Source organism: Condylura cristata, unplaced genomic scaffold (assembly GCF_000260355.1).
Source record: "Condylura cristata isolate star-nosed mole 26May11 unplaced genomic scaffold, ConCri1.0 scaffold00003, whole genome shotgun sequence".
In the NCBI taxonomy this organism is placed as follows: domain Eukaryota; kingdom Metazoa; phylum Chordata; class Mammalia; order Eulipotyphla; family Talpidae; genus Condylura; species Condylura cristata.
Window position 1 is genome coordinate 20221844 of NW_004567104.1, and position 6902 is coordinate 20228745.

Here is a 6902-nt window from a genome sequence, read left to right on the forward strand (position 1 = left end):
GGAGCGCGCCCAACTCTCAGGGGTGCGAAGGGATCGGCAGTGGGAAGGTCCTGCACAAACGGCGGGAGTGTCTGCTGAGCTACTGGCATCTGCTAAGTGGAGGAGGATCTGGCACTCAGCTTCTGAGAAACGAGAGAATCGGAATTGGGGGGCGGGTCTGGGTGAGAAGATCAGACCTCAGTGGGTCTTAGAAGAGGTTGGGGAGAGGTCGCAGGAATCGCGGCGTACGGGAGGGTCCAGAACTGGGTGAAGAGTGCGGGACGGCGCGGACCTTCCAGAAGCCGGAGCAGCTCTGACCAATTGGTTTCCCAGTCGTTGGCGCCTTCTTCTGATCTTAAACTATTCATCAAGTCTGTGTCTCGAAAGCCCTTCTGTGTCTCTGTCTATGCCTATCTAAATGTCAGTCTCTTTTTGTCTGCTTGTGTCTGTCTCTGTGCCCCATATCTCCGTGTCACGGCCTCTATCTGCGTCTGTCACTTGCGTGTCTCTGCCCTCCTGAATCTGTCTCCATGCTTGGCGTCTGTATTTAGGTGCCCCTGAGTCTCTGCGTATCTCGGGCTCTCCTAGGAGGGGGTCCCGGTAACTGGGCCAGCGCGCGCGCACCAGGGTAGACCCCCCTTCACCAGCCAGGTTTCTGGCACCAAAGCGCGGGCTTGAAGCGCCCGCGGCTCGGGAGTGCTGGCCGGCGCTGCCCGCGGTGTGCGTGCGGCGTAGGAGGAATGAATGGCGGCGTAGCGGGAGTGGGAGGTGGAGGGGGGGGCGCCTGACTGCAGGTGACGTAGGGAAAACCCGGAGCACCTGAGGACGCGACGTGCGCTTATTTGTGGTTGCTGGGAGAGGGGGAAGGGCAGAGGGCGCCCCCAGCCCTCATTTCGGAAGTCACGTGACGGTGCTTGCCCGCATCCTTTGGAACACGCCCTCTTCACCTCCCACCTCTTCACAACCAGCGTTCTGGCGCGCGTCACCAGCTAGCTAGCACAGTGGGATTCTGGTGCAATCACCGGCCTGGGGCTTTGGATCTCACTTGGCGACATGACGACAGCACAGATAAGTAGTAATCATCTCTTATTTTCAGTCCTAGGGCCTGAATGAGGAGTCTCCACTGTCTCTGAAATCCTTTTGCTTTCATTCCCTCCAAATCACCATGCTAGTGATTCCTGGTGCTGGGACTTCCTCCAACAACTTACCCAGTGATCATCCTGGGGATGCAGAGGCAAATGCAATAGTGGCTTGCCCTTAACGCTAGGATGTGTGGGCAAGGAGTGGAGAGTGCCATATCGAGCCCTTTTAGTCTAGAATGAGGACTGCAGCTAGAACTGAAGTGGGAGAAGCCTCTGGACCCGAAAGAAGAGCTCAGAGTCACTAGCAGAGAGCCCAGAAGTTACTACCCCTGCTGGGATTGTCCAGCAATGGGTTACAATTCTGACTCTATCACTTTCTGTATAAGTTTGCACTATAGGCCCATGATTACAGCTTGCAAAAATTAATTTATTTGTGCTTATAATGCTTTAGAAATATACAAAAAGCCAGTCCTTTCCTCAAGCATTTGCACAATATGCATGCCTCTCAGAGCCTCTGTGTTCCAGTGTGAAGAATAGAGATTATACAAACTACATTAAAGACTGTTTGATAGATGAGATTTTTGCCCTGAAGTGACTTGTCTCAGGAGGTAATGAGCTCCCCCTCACCAAAAGTGCCAGAGGAGCCATGACAGTTCTTCCCAAGGATGAAATGACAGCACGGGTGAGGAATTGCAACAATTCTCCTCTATCAAAGCCCCTCCCTAAGAAGGCTGATGGGATCACAGTTTAGCTCCTTCTTAAATAATCTTACTGTTCCTACTGTATGTGCTGGGTCGTGAGTAATGCAAAAGACCTAACTGCAAAATTATAGAAATAAATCAATATACAAATATAAAAAAATGTGGAGGGTCCTTTAAATCATAATTCTTTGTTGACATTCCACATTCCTTCCTATGAGACAAAATTCCTTTTCACAGAAAAAGAAAGTTTGTTTGCAGTTCTGTGACAGTGTGTTGAATATCTTAGAAATCACAAATGGTAGACACCATTTATATGTTCTAAACAGAACAATCTACCTTTTGACAACCGAGTAATTAGTAGCACTTTTATCAAGCAGAGACTGTGGATTAGGTTGAATAAGGTCTCCCCTAAAATCCATGTCCCCCAGAATCTCAGAATGTGGCCTTATTTAGAAATGAGGTCTTTGTAGATGTAATTAATTAAGTTGAAGTCATATTGGATTAGAGAGCATCCTAAATCCAGTATCTGGGCTCTCTGTAAGAATGGGACAGATTCACAAAGATACACACACTGGGAAGTAAGCAATGTGAAGGAGCAGAGCCGGAAGTGATGCATCTACAAGCCATGGAACACAAGGATTGTTGAGAACTACAAGAAACCAGAAGAGACAAGGAAGGATTCTTCCCAAAGCCATCTGAGGGAGCATGGTCCTGCTCATAACTAGGTTTTAGTTTTAGATTCCAGAATTATGAGAGAATAAGCTTCTATTACTTTAAGCCACCCAGTTTTGGTACTTTGTTATAGCAGTCCTAGGGGGTAAATCAAGAATTAGGGGATATCTTGCTATATATCTCTCACGATTGTGTTCTCTTTCCTTAAACTATTTTGGGGGACCCTTTCCTCCTACCCTGCTCACTAGAAGGAAGCCCATACCATGAGAGTGTTTCATTCTATTTATTAGAGGTTGATAAATTACAAAAAAAAAAAAAAGGAATGAGGCAGATCTGTGTGGGCTGACAGGACTGCTCAGGCCAAGAATGTCACTAAATAACCTATGTACAATATGACTTCATGTATGTGGGGAAAGTATACACATATGCATAGATGGCCCACAGACATACATGCACATAGTCTGTGTCTAAGCATGTAAATACATATAAAACATTTTGGGAGGTTGCAGACCATGTCGCTAATAATGGTTCTTTAAGGATAATACTGAGATCCTGGCAGAATGAACGTCATCATTTATTCTATGTATTTTTTTTTCATGAAGGTGATTTATTTTAACAAAATCATTTGAGAAGACAGCAACCACAGTGACCTCCCTCCCTTTTGGAGGGGATGAGGGTGACATCCTCAACCCACCCTAATTTCATCCCTAGGGCTCACTGTGCCCCAGATCTAGGAGTCTGGTTCGGATTTCCTCCTGTGGCCCAGAGTTTGGTGTGGAGAGAAGTGGTGCCCAGGTCCTTGTGCCTCTGGGTAGCCAAAACGGCAGCACACTGAGAAGATTCATCTCAGTCAGCTTCACCTTCTGCCCACTGCTGACACAACAGCTAATTTCCTTGCCAGAAGGATCTGTGACATAGACAGAACTGCCATGGAAGGATGCAAAGATGTGACAGACACAAAATACATTTTCTCCTTCAGTCACTTGAGGCCCAAGGCTGATGACCTGTTCTTTCTTCTTTTCCTTCCCCTGTGAGTCGTGTCTTCTCCAGACTCTACTACCAGAAAGAGCTAATCTATGTACTTTTGTATTATATTACATCTGCAATAGGCTTTACTAATTTTTTCAAAAGCTTCAAAAACAGGCCCTCCCTCGTGGGACAGCAAGTTAAAGCACAGCACGAAGAAGCTAAAGCCACTTCAGCACGAGTTCGATCCCTGCCTGCCCCGGAGGTGACCACATGGTGCCACAGACCTCTCCTGACCCGCCTGCTGCTCCCCTCAGCAGTGTACTTCGTCAGCCTGTTCTGCTCCCCACTCTGTCTCTGGTGAATCCTCTCACCACCCCTGCACCTCTGGCCTGTACCCCAGTTCTGTATGCACAAATAAATAAATCTTTAAAAACAAGCAAACAAAAAAAAGCTTTAAAAATAATAATATAGACCCCTTACTAAACATCATAGTCTGATCCTGTTACTTGAGCTAGACAGGAGAACAATATTTAAGAGCATGGAGTTTACATTCCAATCAGGGATCTGCCTTCTACCTTTTGTGTGACTTTGGACATACTATTAAGATTTCCTGTCTTTTAGTTTCCTCACCTGTAAAACAGGGGAAATGTTATTGGCAGAACCTGTCTTACTGGGTTATTTTATTTTATTAAATAAATTAACATTTGTAAAGTGCTTAGATAAATGCTGGACCACAGAATTGTGCCAGCCACTTTTCTAGCTGTTTTATATTAATAGTTATGTACCCCATTTATCCCCATGGCACTTATGAAGCTATTTTTCAGATGAGGAAATTGAAGTATACAGAGGTTAAGAGACATACAACTAGTAAGTAGCAGAACTAGGATTCAAGCCCAGATAATCTGCCTTTTTTCTAGAGAGCTATTTGGCAACATGAATCAAAAGAAGTATGCACTTTCTCCAATAATAATTGCTAGTCTCCTGCTATAGTATTTTTCAAATTGGATAGACCTGGACTCAAATTTGGTCTAAATTCTCTCTGAGTTGTATATTTATCAAGGTACTTGAAAGTTCTGACACTTGATTTTCTTTATCTGTGAAACATGGATAATCATCCTTACAGTTGCTGTGAAAATTAATACAGTCACAGCTCTATGGTCCAGTACTTATCTAAACACATTTTACACAGTAAAGTGCTGTATAAGCTTGCTATTTCCAGTATGGCATTGCAACAGCTATTGGGCTATTTCTTTTCTTTCTTAAGATTTTACTTATTAAACCCGCGGGGATTACAATTGAGATGGGGGGGAAAATGTACAAAATGATGTAAAAATAAACTGTTGTAAAATTAAAAAAAAAAGATTTTACTTATTTATGCATACAGAACTGAGGCACAGGCCAGAGGTGCAGGGGAGTGAGAGGATTCGTCAGAGACAGAGTGGGGAGCAGAACAGGCAGATTGACAAAGTACACTGCTGAGGGGAGCAGTGGATGATACAGGAGAGGTCTGCTGTGCCATGTGGATCACCTACAGGGCCATGTGGATTACCTCTGGGGCCTAGGATCGAACTTGCATTGAAGTGGCCACAGCTTGGCTTAGATTAGCTTTGCAGTGCTATGCTCTAACCCGCTACGCCACCAGGGAGGGCCCCATGTCTGGCTATTTCTAATGAGCCTCCTGCCAGAAGGTCTTTGTGCAGTAGCTTTGGTTATACCCATGTGACCATGTCCTGGTGGAATTTCCTATGGAACACGACTGACCTTGTTGCCATATTTCACTTCATTCAGATTTGGAGAAGCGTTGAGTGATGTGATGTAACATTGTTGTTAGAGTAGAAATGAAAAGCAGTCTTGTCCCCAGTGGGGTTCTCAAGGACTTGCTGCTGCAGACCCCAGTGCGGCTAGATATGAAAGCTGCCTGCTCAGAGAACCCCGACTTACTTAGAGCCCATCTGCCTATACTTCTAAAATCCAGGAAACAGAGCAGGCTTTCTCCAGTCTTAACAATTTTCATTTCTACCTGTGGGCTGAATAACAGCAGCAACAACTACAACAGTTAATACACATCTAGTGCCCATTATGTGCCACACATAGCCCTTAGCACTTCACAAGTATTGCTTCATTTAATCCTGAAAACCATCCTGTGAAATAGGTGCTGTTCTCATTTCTATTTTATAAGTGAGGAAATTGAATCCAGAATCTTTCATCCTAAATATGTCACTGTACTCTCTCCTGTTTGAGAACATGCAATCTTGGGGTGGAAAATGCCAAAGAAAGCAATCCAGCCTTTCTCAGCCAGATCCATTCATCATCAACCCTTTCTCAGCCACAAGAGCATTCCATGTTAGAATCACTTGCAGCAAGATGTCTGGGAAGTGAGGTGAGAGCCAAGAAATGGATTGTAGATTTGCCACCACTCCAAGCCTCCTCAGGTCAAATTCTTGTACTCTGTTGGGGAGAGGAAGAAAGAGAGGATGAGACACTTAAACAAAAAAAAAAAAAAAACCCACTAGTCTCTCTTCAGTGCAGCAGACTGCAACACCAACAGGCCTGATTAAGGAATGACAATATGGAAGGCAGATGGCAGATGCATAATGCTACACTATTGCCTTTCGGTTAAATACTGCTTGTGAGTGTGTGTTTCTTGTAAACCTCCCAAGTAAAATGGTTTGCGTTTCTCAAGTTAGAAGTGTTAGCACATCTTTTCTTTAAATATCTGTGCATGGCTGTTTTTTTCCCTGCCAATTTGTCACCATCTGTAACCCTCCCTTTGTGAGATGATCTGATGACAACAATTATCTTGGAGAGTAAAAGTGCAGTCTTGAAGCAACAAGCGTAGAGAGAGCTGTGTGTGCGCTGCCGGTGCACTTTGTGTGTGCTGTGTATGCGTGAGGGGTGTGTGTGCACACAATGACAGTGACCTTTGTGTGCCAGCTCTGGGTGCCTTGTGGTGTCTACATTGTGAGTGTGCAATGAATACGTCTGTGCATGCAGCCTGTGCCTGGGTGCCTGCCTGTGTGTACTGGGATGCGCTCTCTGTGCGGGTATGTGTGGACACCTGTGCGTGCATTGGGCCCTCTGTGTGCTCTGCCTGCTGGCAGAAGAGGGGCTGTATTTCTGCTGGAGACGGTGCCCCTTCTGAAAGCGTAGTTTCTCACAAGTGTCCACGAGGGATTGGAGGTCTTGTCGTTTGGGGAACAGGGTCAAGAAGTAGCAAGGTTTGGTTGGGCCTGGGTCAAAGGAATGTAAATGATGGGTGCAAAAGGGTGCTGCTGGGGATGGGGCGGCTAACCCTCAAGAAGACAGGGTCTTTTGCGTTTCTGGGGGGTCGGCTGCTCCGGCTGGAATGGCAAGTTTGGCGCAGCTCAGAGGATCAGCCAACAGCGCCCGGAGCGCCCGCTGGGCGCAAAGCGGAGAGGGGGGAGCAGCGGACGCGCTCCTCCCCCTCCCCCAAGCCACCCCCACCCCGAGGCGCGGCGCCGCGGGGGGCGGGGAGAGG

The 6902-nt window shown here is 46.3% G+C and overlaps 1 protein-coding gene and 1 pseudogene across 1 annotated transcript in view; one reads left to right on the forward strand and one right to left on the reverse strand.

Annotated features, from left to right (window-relative positions):
* ECE2 (endothelin converting enzyme 2) overlaps positions 1 to 6902 on the forward strand; it is a 29607-nt gene that overhangs the window by 8025 nt on the left and 14680 nt on the right. The gene's annotated exons all lie outside the window — the stretch shown is intronic.
* LOC105854100 lies at positions 3056 to 3528 on the reverse strand (annotated as a pseudogene).